A 15,295-nucleotide genomic window follows, 5' to 3' on the forward strand; every position below is an offset into this window, starting at 1 on the left:
TTTTTGTACGAAGTTAACATCCTTTATTACAAACAAAACTCATGACGCAATTATAGAGGTTTATGACAACCACAAAAATTAGAAACCGTGCAATGAGGGGGGAGGGGAAGCCTTCCATTGGGCTGCAGCCATCACGAGCTGTTGCTTGGGGGCCGAGGCTGGTGGCTCCACTGAGGCAGGTGGCTGATCCGACCCTTCGACAAACTCGAGAGCGGGCACTGGGGCCTGCTCCACCTTTTGGAGGGGCCAAGGGTGCAGGTGGCTCCTCGGGATCAAGACAGTGAATCAGAGGTGTGACCAACACCTGCAGTGGCTTCGAATCAGCAGGTGCCATCTCACCTCCTCGCAAGCACTCCACTCCAGCAGCCAAGACCGGCTCGATCACCTCTGGCTCTGATGCTTCAGCAGGCCCTGAGGTAGGAGCTGCGCCGGGCTCTTGAGGTGGTTCAGGATATTGCTGAGGGGCGGAGGCTACTTGCTCCACTGAGACAGGTGGCTGCTCCGGCACTTCCGGGAGCTTGATTGCAGGCTCTGAGGCCTGCTCCTCATCCAGGTCAGCCAAGCGTGCAGGTGGCTCCTCCAGGTCGGGACACTGAGTCAGAGGTTTGACCACCACGTGCATTGGCTTTGACTCAGCAGCTTGCCCCTGTGCCTGACCCCAGGAGCGGGGGCAGGGATGCGCTCCTTTAAAACCTAACTGCAGAGCGATAGACATAGTACAGTGAGCCCCGTGTCTCTTTGGGAAAAAGTCTCCCAACTCACCAGGACCTTGCTCAAGCCTTGGAGAAGGTGGGGAAGGACGTCAGGCCAATGGGGCCTCCTGGGAGCACCAGTTAGTAGAAAGCCGCACCCCCAGCTGCCCTCGTGCAGACACACCACAGCGCAGGAGGCACCTACCTCCCCAAGGAGAGCAAAGGGCTGCGGCTGCAGGGCCTCGGGGTAACTCTGGGGCGGGTAAGAGGCGCCTCAGGAATCCTCTTTCCACCCTGCCTACCATGACATCAGGGTGACCCTGAAGGGATCACCGGGGAACCTGCTGCCCTGCAAGGTCCCCCAGCCTGGATGCGACCTGCCCACACATCCCTGGTTCCCTTAAGAGGAGGGGATGGATGGGGCTGCCCAGGATGGCTGGCACAGGTGGCCTGGCCTGGCCTGCTCTGTATTACCCTACGGCGCCTCCTGAAAAACTCCCTGAGGCGTTGGGTTTGCCGGCTGAGCCACACTCTACAGCCTGTGAAAAAGCCGCGTCCCTGGGGTTGCTGGGAGCCAAAGTCCCGGGACTTGGGCAAGCAGCAAGAGAACATCTTCCAGTAGCAGATGTCTCCAGCCAAGTGAGCCTGAGGTGGGGCTGCACTGGAATGTGGGGGCCCGGGTGCAGGGGTTCCATGTTCTGTTGGCCTCTGTTGTGAATGAAGTGACCTCACTGCCTGGGACCCCTTCCCTGACCCACTCCTGGAGGAACCTTCAAGAGCAGCGCTCGGGGCTGCCGATGCCCCCCCTCCCTGCAGGCAATGGCCTGTGTGCACACAGTGACAGAACCGCACCCCTCTCCAACGACTGTGTGCAGCCAGGGCCCCAGCCTGGAAACACACCTGGGTTCAGACACAACTTTCCATTCTTCCCTGGTTTTCACCCCGGAGAAGCCATTGAGCCCGTCGGGGATGGTCTGCCTCTTGCCTGTAGGACAGGGATTATCCTAGCAGGTCCCTGTGGCATCATATCTATGACATTGGAGGCGGGTGTCACACATGCAGGAAATACCTCCAACCACATGTTCCTCCTTGGTGTGTACGTGTCTCCAGGCCCACAAGGTCCTGTGTGCACACACGTGGGCACCGATACTCTCATTCTGGAGGCCCAGAAGATGACAGTCCTACCGGGGCAGGGATGAGCAATAGCTTCCCACGATCCTAGGCTCCTGAATCCAAGGCAAACCCTACAGAAGGTGTCAGGGTCTTGGCATAGAAGGTGTGAGGCCGTCCTTATCCTGAAACCCTGCCTGTCGTGTGTTACGGGCCATTCCCTCATTTCCACTGGGTGAGCTGTGGACGACGGTGCACCCGGTGGGTTGCCCTGACCTGGGCTCTTCCTCATACTGGAACCTGCTGGAATGCCTCCCATCTGGGCTGTCAATGCCCACCCCCAACCTGTCACATCTCCCTGCCTGTAGCCAGTTCCATCCACGCAACCTTTTCCCAGCCCCCTCAGGAATGGAGGGGCAGCCTTGGCCCCCAACAGAGGACACAGAGCTGGCTTCATGCCCCCTTCAGCCTCCTTCCCAGGCTGTGATCCTGGCGAGGCAGTGGCCCTGCTGGGGTCTTCACCTCCTCCCCTCAGTGGCCCCCTGGAGCCCCAGCTGCTGCATTTGTCAAAGCCCCACAGTTGGTCACAGTGTCACCTGCAGAGCTCAGGACCCAGGGAAGCACCAGGCTTTTTTTTTAGGGAGCAATTGCTCTTTTCATTCCTGATGTTGTTCTGGATTTTGTCCACCTTCCCCCCCCTGGAGCATGAGCTCCAAGAGGGAGGATCTGGCCTGCTTATCAGCTCTGGCACTATCTCTGTGCTCAGGGCTCAGCAGCTGAAGGAGCAGGTGGGAAGACCCTGCCATGGGCCAGCTCAGTAGTTGGAGCCTTATTGATTTCAGGCATTTTTTTCTTTTTTTTTATAAATTTATTTTTTATTGCTGTTCAATTTGCAAACATATAGAATAACGCGCAGTGCTCATCCCGTCAATTGCCCACCTCAGTGCCCGTCACCCAGTCACCCCCCACCCACCTCCCCTTCCACCACCCCTAGCTCGTTTTCCAGAGTGAGGAGTCTCTGATGTTCTGTCTCTGTTTCTGATATTTCCCACTCATTTTCTCTCCTTTCCCCTTTATTTCCCTTTTACTATTTTTTATATTCCCCGAATGAATGAGACCATATAATGTTTGTCCTTCTCAGATTGACTTACTTCACTCAGCATCATGCCCTCCAGTTCCATTTTAAAGTTAATATTGCATTATAATCACTTTCCCCACGTGGTTACCTTGTTTTCCGAGGGAACATGGCTTTCACTTGAAGGCTCTGCCTTAACTTAGAAAATTAGAGATGGAAATGAGGTCCCAGGCGCACACTCTGGCTGCTGCCTGAGAATGCCCTCCATATACCTTACATTCATTCTGTGCATGGCAAAGACACTGTACTTAGATTCTATCACTACCTTTCACAAGATACTGGTCTCAGCAGCTCCAACTTTAGTGCATTTTCCAATAACCTTGAGTACTGACTGCTTTTGATGTGATTCAAAATGGGGAAATGTTCATGCATATAGGTTCAGCCAACCATTGAAAATAAGCCCAAGCTGATGTTTCTACAGGAGGTTGTCTCTGACAAGACATTTTCAAGTTTGCAGAAATAGGTAACTGGCACAGTCATCTCATTGTTAGGCCAGTCATCTTAGGCACCATTTCTCATTGTTCTATGGTGAAGAAATTATTTTCTTTAAAGATTGTATTTATTTATTCCTGCAGGAGGTGGGGGTGCAGGGAGCAGAGGAAGAGGGACAAGCAGGATCAGGACCCCAAGATCATGACCTGAGTTGAAACTAGAACCAGACACTCAACTACTCACACTGTCTGAGCCACCCAGGTGCCCCTAAGGTGAAGGAATTCTTAAGATGTTTTTAGATTCAGGGTAAGATTTTTCCATTAGTATTCAAATTTCATTGTCACCAAATGCTAGAAGGTTCCAGGCACTTGGTAGCTGTTACTAAAAAGACATTGGTATTTGTGGAAATTAAACAGTAAAACTTAAATCAAAGACCTAATAAGTTTATAATAGAAACAAAAAATATTTACTGTATTTGTTGTGAAAGGGAAGGAGTAGAGGCTCTGGAGTCAGACTCCATGATCTTGAGGTTACAGCTATTTATTTACTCATTCAATATTTATTAAGTACCTACTATTGCCAAGTAGTTATCAGTGTGCAGACTTCCATATGTTTTATAATATTTTATGCTAAAGTGCATTCTTAAATTTTCAAATTCCTTTTTTTAAAGATTTTTATTTAGGGCAGTCCCCCTGGTGGCTCAGTGGTTTAGTGCAGTCTTCGGCCCAGGGCATGACCCTGGAGACCCAAGATCCAGTCCCACATTGGGCTCCTTGCTTGGAGCCTGCTTCTCCCTCTGCCTGTGTCTCTGCCTATCTCTGTCTCTCATAAATAAATCAATAAAGTCTTAAAAACAATAAAAATAAAATAAATTAATAATGTTTTACAAAGCATAGCAAAATTGGACCACATACATGCTTCAGAAAACTTTATATATCTGGCAGCCCTGGGTGGCTCACCAGTTTAGCGCCGCCTTCTGCCTGGGATGTGGTCCTGGAGACCCGGGATGGAGTCCCACATTGGGCTCCCTGCATGGAGCCTGCTTCTCCCTCGGCCTGTGTCTCTGCCTCTCTCTGTCATAAATAAATAAAATCTTTTTTTTTTTTTTAAGAAGGCTTTGTATAACTTCAAAGAAAGAAAAGGTTTTCTGTTTTGTGCAGTTTTTTATTTTTTTAATGATTTCTTGCCCACTATACTGAAACACCAGCAAGACAAAGGGAATATTTTAGGCTGCTATCTTTTGATCTGGGGAGCTGCAGGTTTTGTGCGCCGGGTCTCTGGGTAGAATTCTTGCACACGTAATTCTAGAGATGGATCTGTGCGTATCCTCATACAAGTAACCTGGGTGGTTGCTTAGTCTTTGGACAGAATTCTTCCCTTGCTTTTGAACTCTGACTTTGATAATCCGTGTGCTCTGTACTGTGGCTACTTGATCTTCTCCAAAGCACCTTTTGGAGGAGAAGGTGCTTCTACATTCTAGGGCCTCAGAAGTTACAGGCTTTTCTATACAGCAACAAGGATTCAACTCCCTGACCTCAGGAAGGTTGTTAACTTCGTCCTCAGATTATTACTGGTATTGATCTTGAATACAAACTTGATATACTGAGGTACAGGGCAGTGAGAACAGGGATCCCAGGAAGTCCAGGATCAGGGGCACCTGGGGGGCTCAGTGGTTGAGTGTCTGCCTTCGGCTCAGGTTGTGATCCCGGGGTCCTGGGATCGAGTCTTGCATTAGGCTCCTGACAGGGAGCCTGCCTCTCCCTCTGCCTGTGTCTCTGCCTCTCTCTCTGTGTTTCTCATGAATAAAAAAATTTATTTTATTTTATTTTTAAAATTTTATTTATTTATTCATGAGAGACACGGTGCGGGGGGTGGGGGGGAAGAGGCAGAGACACAGGCAGAGGGAGAAGCAGGCTCCATGCAGGGAGCCTGACATGGGACTCGATCCCGGGTCTCCAGGACCACACCCAGGACTGAAGGTGGCGCTAAGCCACTGAGCTACCCGGGCTGCCCAATAAATAAATTTAAAAAAAAGAACTCTCATTAAATTGGTGAATAACCCAATGTCTTTCACTCTTAAACTAGGGGAGATAACTGTGTATACTGACAGGTAGCTCTTTCTCAAGGTATAATTAGAAACCCAGTGATCTTTTCAAAAGTCTTGGTTTATTTGCTCCTGTGAAATAAAGCCAGAAGTGAAACCAACATAATGCCATGCAGAATCTTTTTTGATGTGACATATTTAAATTCAACACTTTAGGGCAGCCCCGGTGGCTCAGTGGTTTAGCGCCACCTTCAGCCCAGGGCCTGATCCTGGAGACCCGGGATTGGAGCTTGTGTCTCTGCCTCTGTGTGTGTGTGTGTGTGTCCCTCATTAATAAATAAATAAAATATTTAACAACAACAACAAAACTTCAACACTTTACTGAATGTTTTAACTTCTCAGAAATCAGTTATAGATACCCCAAACATTAAAAACAAACAAACAAACAAAAAGCAAATCAAAAAGTACAACCCACATCATGCTTCTAAATGGAAATTACAATTTTGACCATGATACATATCATCATATCATATATCACATATATAAAAAGCATCAAATCCCTTTGAAAGGGAACTATACCTGCGGCTTATTCTAGAGATGAAGTCTTGGTCACATCTTAGGGCTTTCTTTTTGTTGTTGTTGTTTGTTTATTTTATTTATTTATTCATGAGAGACACAAAGAGAGGCAGAGACAGGCAGAGAGAGACACAGGCCTGCGGGGAGCCCAATGCACTTGATCCCAGGACCCCAGGATCACGCCCTGAGACAAAGGAAGATGTTCAACCACTGAGTCACCCAGGGTTTCCTAGCCTACATGTTTATCAACTTCCAGTCTACTTGGGCCCTAGCCAGCCACTTTCGCAGGCTGGAAGATATTCAGCTAAGATGTGTGTTTCTCTGGGACAGCTTCCTGAGCCCCTCCAGTGTGGATCAAGTGTTCGTTCTGTGTGCTGCCCTCACATGGGTGCTGTCCCTCTGGCCTGGCACTTGTTCCACTTTACCATATCTGCCCATGTGTTGCTCTTTCTGCCCACTAGAGTCCTCCACGGCAGGGATGGTACCCGGCCGTATCAGTGCTTGTCAAATGCACAGGATTGGTTTCCTTCTTGGTGCTGTCCTTTAACTGGGTGTGCATTCCAAACCTCCACTTGTGACTGTCACACTTTGCTTTGGATGTTTAGGGTCCCTGTGAACTACTCCTAATTTAAAAAAAAGAAATCTATTTATTTACATGAGACAGAGAGTGTGATCTGGGGGAGGGGCAGAGGGAGAGAGAATCTCAAGCAAAGTCCCTGCTGAGCATGAAGACCAAGGAGAAGGACACAGGGCTAATCTCACGACCCTGAGATCATGACCTGAGTTGAAATCAAGAGTCAGATGCTCAACCAACTAAGCCACCCCTAACTACTCCTAATCTTGTAGCATTAGAGTCATCTTTATTCAAATGACTCCCAAAGATTCACTTTAGGGGTTAATCTCAGTCATATACCAAATTGTATATTACATTATCTCCTTTTTATCTTTTCTACTTCTACATTGCTTTATTTTGTCAACAAAACCATTTGCATTAATTGGAAAGGTGGTCACCACCTTTTCCTTTCCTTCCTCTTTCTTGTCCCTTCCTTTCCTGAAGCATTCAGTTCCAAAATCATTACATGGATCCCAGGAAGGTAAGCAGCCACACCAGCAAGGGGATGGGAGGGAAGTAGGGCAGCCAGAGCAGTGTTTCACAATATCAATTTGTGGTTGACCTCCACACTGTGGAGCCCTGTGTAGACCCAAAAGAGCCTTGTGATTCTCTCAGAATGTGCATCTGAAATTTTGGTGAGCTCTCTGTGCAGGGGAGTTGTTGTTACATATTTTTAAAATTTATTATTTTTTACTAGTTTCAGAGGTAGAGTTCAGTGATTCATCAGTTGCATATACCAACCAGTGTGCATCACATCACATGCCCTTCTTAGTGCCCATCACCCAGTAACCCCACCCCCCGCCACCTGCCCTCCAGCGACCCTCAGCTTGTTTCCTATACTTCAGCCTCTCTTATGGTTTGCCTTCCTCTCAATCTTCGTGTTAGTTTAGTTTTCCTTCCCTTCCTCTATATTCATCTGTTATGTTACAGTCTTAGCAACTCAGTGATGAGGCTAGACTGGCTGGCCATTAGTTCTTTCTTTTTTTTTTTTTTTTCCCCATTAGTTATTTCTTGTGCTGCATCCAGGCTTTGCTGGAAACCGGGGGTGGAGGGTGGGGAGCGGGTTCCCCCAATACCACATGCCCCAGGTCTCCAGAGCCCTGTCTGCTCCCTTCTGTCCCCACCCCGACTCCCATTTACTTGTGGCTCCCCCAGCAAAAGAAATTATGCTGCCTCTCAGCACGGAGCAGATGGGTCCTGGGGGAGAGCCCCTTCCTGGCCATACAACCTGCTGCCTCTTCCCTCACACCTCCTCCTGTCCTCCCTGTCCTCCTTCCCTCCATCTCATGCCAGGACTCCCAGATGCTATTCCATGGAGATTTCTGGATCCAGACTCCTGACCACAGACCTCCTGACACTCTGCTTCACACTTGCTCATTCTGGGTCTCTGGTGCAGAAGGATGGCCATTGGTCATCCCATGCCACTGTTCTGCCCCTTTGGGCTAGTCCACTCCATGTTTGACCACTCATAGCTTGCTCATGGCCTTTACCCACCAGGGTCCTGAGTTCTTGGAGACACCTGCTTAGAGGCAGCCTGGTCCCCAGGTTCCCTGCTTGTGGTATTTTAAAAGGAATTGAATTAAATGTGTAGATTGCCTCGGGTAGCCTAGACATTATCACAATATTTGTTCTTCCAATCCATGAGATTCGAATGTGTTTCCATTTCTTTGTATCTTACTCAATTTCTTTCCTAAGTGTTCTGTTGTTTTCACAGTAGAGATCTTTTACCTTTTTGGTTGGGTGTATTCCTAGGTTTTGGTGCAATTGTAAATGGGAAGGATTCTTGATTTCACTTCCTTGTGCTTCATTGTTAGAGTATTGAAATGCAACACACTTCTGTGTATTGATTTTCTATCCTGGGACATCAAGGAGTTCTTGTATCGGCCTAGAGATTTTTGGGTGGAGTCTTTTGGGTTTTCCACCTAGAATATCATATCATCTTCAAAGAGTGAGAGTTTGACTTCCTCCTTGCTGTTTTGGATTCCTTCTATTTCTTTTAGTTGTCTGATTGCTGAGGATTGCTGAGGCTACAACTTCTAGTCCTATGTTCAATAGTAATTGTGAGAGTGGGCATCCCTGTCTTTTTCCTGACCATTCGGGAAAGAAGACAATATTGTCTGCGGGACTTTTGTATGTGGCCTTTCCGATGTTGAGGCATATTCCATCTCTCCCTACTCTGTTGAGGGTTTTTAACCAAATAAGGCTGCTGTATTTATTTTGTCAAATGCTTTTCATGCATCTCTTGAGAGGATCACATGCTTCCTATCCTTTCTTTTAATGAGATATGTTACATAGTTTGATTTGCAAATATTGAACTACCCCTGCAAAAAACAGGGCCAATTTAATCGTTGAATTATTACCTGGGAAACAGCGCTTCCCTAACACAAGGATAAAGGAGAACTCTAAAGAATACAGAACTGTAGTTGGAGTCCTGGCTCCACCAGGCAAATCTGTCTGATGCAATTTCAGTTGGGAAGTAAGCTATGTAAGTCAGGGAGCTCGTCACTGTTCTGGCAAAGTGGGCACACATACCTAGTTTTGGAAGCATCCACGTGGACAGACAGGTCCCTGACACAGCAGGTTTAAAGCTGGAGTGGCTGTGGCAGGGAAGTCTGGGTATGTGGTGCCCTCGCAGGCTGTGAGGGAAAGGCCAGGGGAATCCCTAAGGAGCAACACCAGGCACACGGGGCTAGCTGCTGCACACCGTGCACTTGGCTGGTGATGCTGACACTCTGGGCAGAGCAGCCTGTCCCAGCACTTATTGGTCTCCATCATCATGTCTTCAGTGCTTACATTTTCTACACTCTATTCTTTTTTTTTTTAAATCGCATTTATCTTAGTTTTTCAGACCGTCATCATTTGGCTTTATGATTTTCCACAGCCTGCATCTTCTTTCTTTTTAAGGAAGTTCTGCTTTTATTTTTGTAATGTTGCTTCTGCTCTCTTCTGTTTTATTTGCTGTTCTTCTATGGCTTCTTTTTTAAATTTTTTTTTTAATTTTTTAAATTTATTTATGATAGTCACACAGAGAGAGAGAGAGAGAGAGAGAGAGAGAGGCAGAGACACAGGCAGAGGGAGAAGCAGGCTTCATGCACCCGGAGCCCAACGTGGGATTCGATCCTGGGGCTCCAGGATCACGGCCTGGGCCAAAGCAGGCGCCAAACCACTGTGCCACCCAGGGATCCCCTTCTATGGCTTCTTAAAGGAGAAGTTTCTTTACCTGATTATCAGCATTTCTTCTTCTCTAATATAGACACGTGGAAGTCTGTTTGTCCCTCTAATCTACATCCCACGCAAAATTGTGCTTTCATTACATTTAGTCTGGAATAGTTTCCGAGTTTTACAGTGATGTGTTCTTTGACCCATGGGTCAGGTACTAGTGTGTTGCTTCCTTCCTCAGCAGCAAGGGATTTCCCAGTTGTCTCCATGTTGTGGATTTCCCACTGAAATCCAGTTTTCAGGGTCATAGTCAGTGGGAGGTCAGTCTTTTACTATCTGTTGAGACTTGGTTCATCATCAGCATACACTCCGTTTTGTCGATCATCCCGTCTGAAATACCCAAAAATGTATATTCTGAGTTACTGTGTGTAATATTGGATCTAGAGGGTCCAGGTGGTCAGTCTCCCCTTGGCAAATGGGTTTTCCTGAGGGTTCTGGCCGTTAGCTTGAGAGCCGTGTGTGAAGCTTCCAGGGATGGTGTGAGACTTGCCCGTTTCTTCCTTTCCTTTGCGGGCATAGTGCTACGTGCCTATAAGCCTAGGCCGGTACGTTGTCCTGCCACCTGGCCCTCTCAGTTAGGAGCTGTCCCACTTGCCTCGGGCAGGACGTCTCCACTCCAAGTCAGCTTTGGCTTCTACGAGTGGAGCTCACTGCTCTCCAAGGTGTGCGTCTGTGAGGTGTCCACTTTCCCGTCCTTTTATTTCAGACTTTGTGTCTGGAGTTGGCACGTGCTCCCTGTCCACAGCAGAGACTTTGGGCTAGTCCATCAGCATTCGCCGGAAGGTGCTGCTGCTTACTCTACTTCCATTCCACGGAAGCCCTGATGCACCATCATCCTTACATTCGAGGCTTGCTGTTTTGTGTCACCAATCTGCTCCTGCTTCTTCCTCTCTCTTTCTGCATTTTGGTTTGATGAATTATTTTTCATTATTCTATTTTAATTATTCCATCTTCTTCATTCAATTTCAGCTTTATTTCTTTTTTTATTTAATTATCTTCAATGGGGATCCCTGGGTGGCGCAGCGGTTTGGCGCCTGCCTTTGGCCCAGGGCGTGATCCTGGAGTCCAGGGATCAAATCCCACGTTGGGATCCCGGTGCATGGAGCCTGCTTCTCCCTCTGCCTGTGTCTCTGCCTCTCTCTCTCTCTCTCTCTCTCTCTGTGACTATCATAAATAAATAAATTAATTAATTTAAAAAATAATTATCTTCAATGATGTTGTCTCCTTGGCTAACTTTCTATTCTGCATCTGTGTATACATTTATATCCATTTCTCTGTCAGTGTGCGTGGATACACAGCATTATTTCTTTTTTTTTTTTTTTTGCATTCTTTTTTTTTATTTATTTTTTATTGGTATTCAATTTGCCAACATATGGAATAACACCCAGTGCTCATCCCGTCAAGTGCCCCCCTCAGTGCCTGCCACCCAGTCACCCCCACCCCCCACCCACCTCCCCTTCTACCATCCCTAGTCCGTTTCCCAGAGTTAGGAATCTTCCATGTTCTGTCTCCCTTTCTGATATTTCCCACTTATTTTTTCTCCTTTCCTCTTTATTCCATTTCACTATTTTTTATATTCACCAAATGGATGAGACCATATAAGGTTTGTTCTTCTCCAATTGACTTATTTATTTCACTCACACAGCATTATTTCAGTTCAGTTGGTGGTCAAGCTGGAGAGTCAGTGCCTCCTGTCTACTTACAGTTCTGTGGCTGACAGCAGGTTTCCTACTTCTAAACGCTCAGTCCTAAGATTCACTAGATTGATTCATCACGCTGCCTTTTATTTTTATTTTTAAATGGAGTTTGATTTGCCAACATAGTGTATAACACTTAGTGCTCATCCCATCAAGTACCATCAGTACCATCACACTGCCTTTTTATGATTACTCTCATATCTTTCAAGTCTACATGCCTGCAACCACACTAATACTTATTTTTGAAAGTCAATGTTCATTCCCCTTCTTTATGTCCATGTATATTCATAAATGGTCATGTTCATTTCTATATCCATATTCAAATAGGCAGCATTATTCCCATATATATGTGTATACACACACACACACACACAAATCTTGCTCTCATTTCACTCAGACGGTCTGTACTTCAACTAGAAAATTTTCCTTCACCTTGAGGAGATGCCTTTTGTTTGTTTTGTGGAGCAGATCTGGCGATGCGTTTTCCGTTTTGTGGGATATGATTCGGAGTTCTGGAATTGTGCCTCTGCCCAGCGGGAAGCCTGCTTCTCCCTCTCCCTCTGCCTGTCTCCACTGATCATGCTCTCTCTCTTTCTCTCTTAAATAAAGAAATAAAATCCTAAATATCAATACTACCACTAATAAATAACACAAAGAATTAGTATAAAGGTGGACATGCAGGCCTGCTAGACCTGGCTGGAGACCCCCTCCCTCGTGCCTCTGTTTGTCGTCTTCCCCTTGTGCTGCTGGCTGCAGAGGTGCATGACCTCCCAGGGAGGGAGGAGGCCCATGGAGGAGCCTCCCTGGTTCCTGAACGACTAGTGAAGGAGTTCAGTCTCCAATCTGAACAGCCACTCAGCACTGTCAGGTGGGGAAATCTGTGCCGATGTGGTACTGAAATTTGAGGAGTCACTTGGTAATTTAGCATAATGGGATAAACCTACAAAATGTGGATCACCAAATTAACTGAAATAGTTATCAGTCTACTAGTTTTAAAATGACCAATGCACGCCTGGCTGGCTCAGTCTGAAGGGTGTGTGGTTATTGATCTCGGGGTTGTGAGTTTGAGTCCCAATCGGGCACAGAGTTTACTTTAAAAAAAAAAAAAAAAAAAAAAAAGCACAAGTATTTAAAAATGCCCCAAATCAATTATTCTATATGTTGGCAAATTGAACACCAATAAAAAATAAATTTATATAAATAAAAAAAATATGCAAAAAAATTAAATTAAATTAAATTAAATTAAATTAAATTAAAAAAATAAAATGAAGCCTAGGGGGGAAAAATGTAGCCTAGAAAATTATATGCAGGTGTATCTCTGACTACAACAGCATTTGGCTGAAGAAGCAGATATTTCTGAAAATGAATGCTTTCATTTCTGAAAGCTTCAGCTTCCTTCCCCCCTCATTTTTTAAAATATATTTATTTATTTATTCATGAGAGACAGAGAGAGGCAGAGACACAGGCAGAGGGAGAAAAAGGCTCCATGCAGGGAGCCCAAAGTGGGACTCGATCCCGGGTCTCCAGGATTAGGCCTGGGCTGAAGCTGGCGCTAAACCGCTGAGCCACCCGGGCTGCCCCCACCCTCAGTTTTTAAAAAGATTTTATTTATTTATTTGATGGGGGGGCGGTGCGGTGGAGCAACAGAAGAGGAAGAAAATCCCAGGCAGACTCGGTACTGAGTACAGGGCCAGACTCAGGACTCCATCTCCTGACCCTGAGATCATGACCTGAATTGAAACCGAGAGCCAGACTCCCAACTGACTGAGCCACCCAGGTGCCCCCAGTGTCTCCCCTTCTATCATAACCATGGAGTGGTAGTCAGAACCATTCCTGAGTTCTCCAAGCACATGTAAAAAATTGTGTCATCCCACATGCTCTGATTCTCTGATCAGATTGATCATAAGCCTCATCATGCAGGGCATGCAGATATGAAGCCGCCTGTTCTCTGTGTGCCGTTTTCTGACCATATACACTTGGCATGTGATTAGGTAACCTAAGTACCAGGATGTGTTATGATGTTGCCACAGATCGCCTGGACAATATCTACATGGGGAGGGTTGTTTCCTGATAGGCCATTTCTCTAGGCATGCTGGGAAGAGGGAAGCACATGCTCAAACTGACCTGTAAATATAGCCCTATTGTTTTTTTTTTAATTTTTTTTTATTATTATTTATGATAGTCACAGAGAGAAAGAGAGAGGCAGAGACACAGGCAGAGGGAGAAGCAGGCTCCATGCACCGGGAGCCCGACGTGGGATTCAATCCTGGGTCTCCAGGATCGCGCCCTGGGCCAAAGGCAGGCGCTTAACCGCTGCGCCACCCAGGGATCCCTATAGCCCTATTGTTAATTGGCAGCCAGAGGGACAAGCCAGGGGCAAGTTCGATGACTTAACAGTCAGCTCCTCTATACTCACAACCAATTATAGGGATCTTGGAGATAGTTATGAAAATATCATCTCCTGGGGTGCCTGGGTGGCTTAGTGGTTGAGCATCTGCCTTCAGCTCAGGTTGTGATCCTGGGTCCTGGGATCGAGTTACACATCAGGCTTCCCTCCGGGAGCCTGCTTCTCCCCTCTGCCTGTGTCTCTGCCTCTCTCTGTGTCTCATGAATAAATAAATCTTAAAAAATATATATATATATCATCTCTCCCTATTCTGACTTTTGACACAGTGGTCTCCCAGCCTATTGGTACTCATAACTAAGTCAGTGAGATTTAGGGATAAAGATGGAGCAGGCATATTTCCAACTTGATAATGTTTTGTTGTTGAATGAACTTCTATTGCTCTACTGTAAATGCTTTTTAAAAGACCATTTAATGTTTTTGTTTTTTTTTAAGATTTATTTATTCATTCATGATAGACATAGAGAGAGAGAGGCACAGAGACACAGGCAGAGGGAGAAGCAGGCTCCCTGCAGGGAGCCTGATGTGGGACTCCATCGCCCTGAGCCAAAGGCTTGGCTCAACCGCTAAGCCACCCAGGCATCCTAGGAACTCTCTTTCCTTTCAGTTTTATGAGGATCCATAGGAAACTACCATGAAAGACAAAAATTCTGGCTGGGCTCTATCTCTTTGAAGAGTCCCTCAATTTTTTTTTTCAATTTATTTATTTATGATAGTCACAGAGAGGGAAAGAGAGAGGCAGAGACACAGGCAGAGGGAGAAGCAGGCTCCATGCACCGGGAGCCCGATGTGGGATTCGATCCCAGGTCTCCAGGATCGCGCCCTGGGCCAAAGGCAGGCACCAAACCGCTGCGCCACCCAGGGATCCCGAAGAGTCCCTCAGTTGAGGGGTACCTGGGTGGTTCAGTGGTTGAGCCTCTGCATTTGGCTCAGGCGGTGGTCCCTGGATCCTGGGATGGAGTCCCCCATTGGGCTCTCTGTAGAGAGCCTGCTTCTCCCCCTGCCTGTGTCTCTGCCTCTTTCTGTGTCTCTCACAATTAAATAAATAAAATATTTAATAAAAAAAAAAGTTCCTCAAATGATATTGCTGATGAACACCGTGTAGTGTGTAGAATTGTAGATGCACTAAACTGTACGCCTGAAATTACACTGGATGTTAACTATACTGGAATTTAAAAACAGATAAATATAAATTGGTGTTGAGCTGTTAGATGGTCTACATTGAAAGCAGTCAGGTAAGTGGCTGCCAGCTGTATACTTTGGCATCATTAGTTGCAGAATGTCTTTCTGCCCTACACAATTGAGGGGAGAATCATCAGATTTATAGGAATTCAATAAAAATTTATCAAGTAAATCTTCTAATTGCTAATGCC

Source organism: Canis lupus, chromosome 16 (genome assembly GCF_003254725.2).
Source record: "Canis lupus dingo isolate Sandy chromosome 16, ASM325472v2, whole genome shotgun sequence".
Classification (NCBI taxonomy): Eukaryota; Metazoa; Chordata; class Mammalia; order Carnivora; family Canidae; genus Canis; species Canis lupus.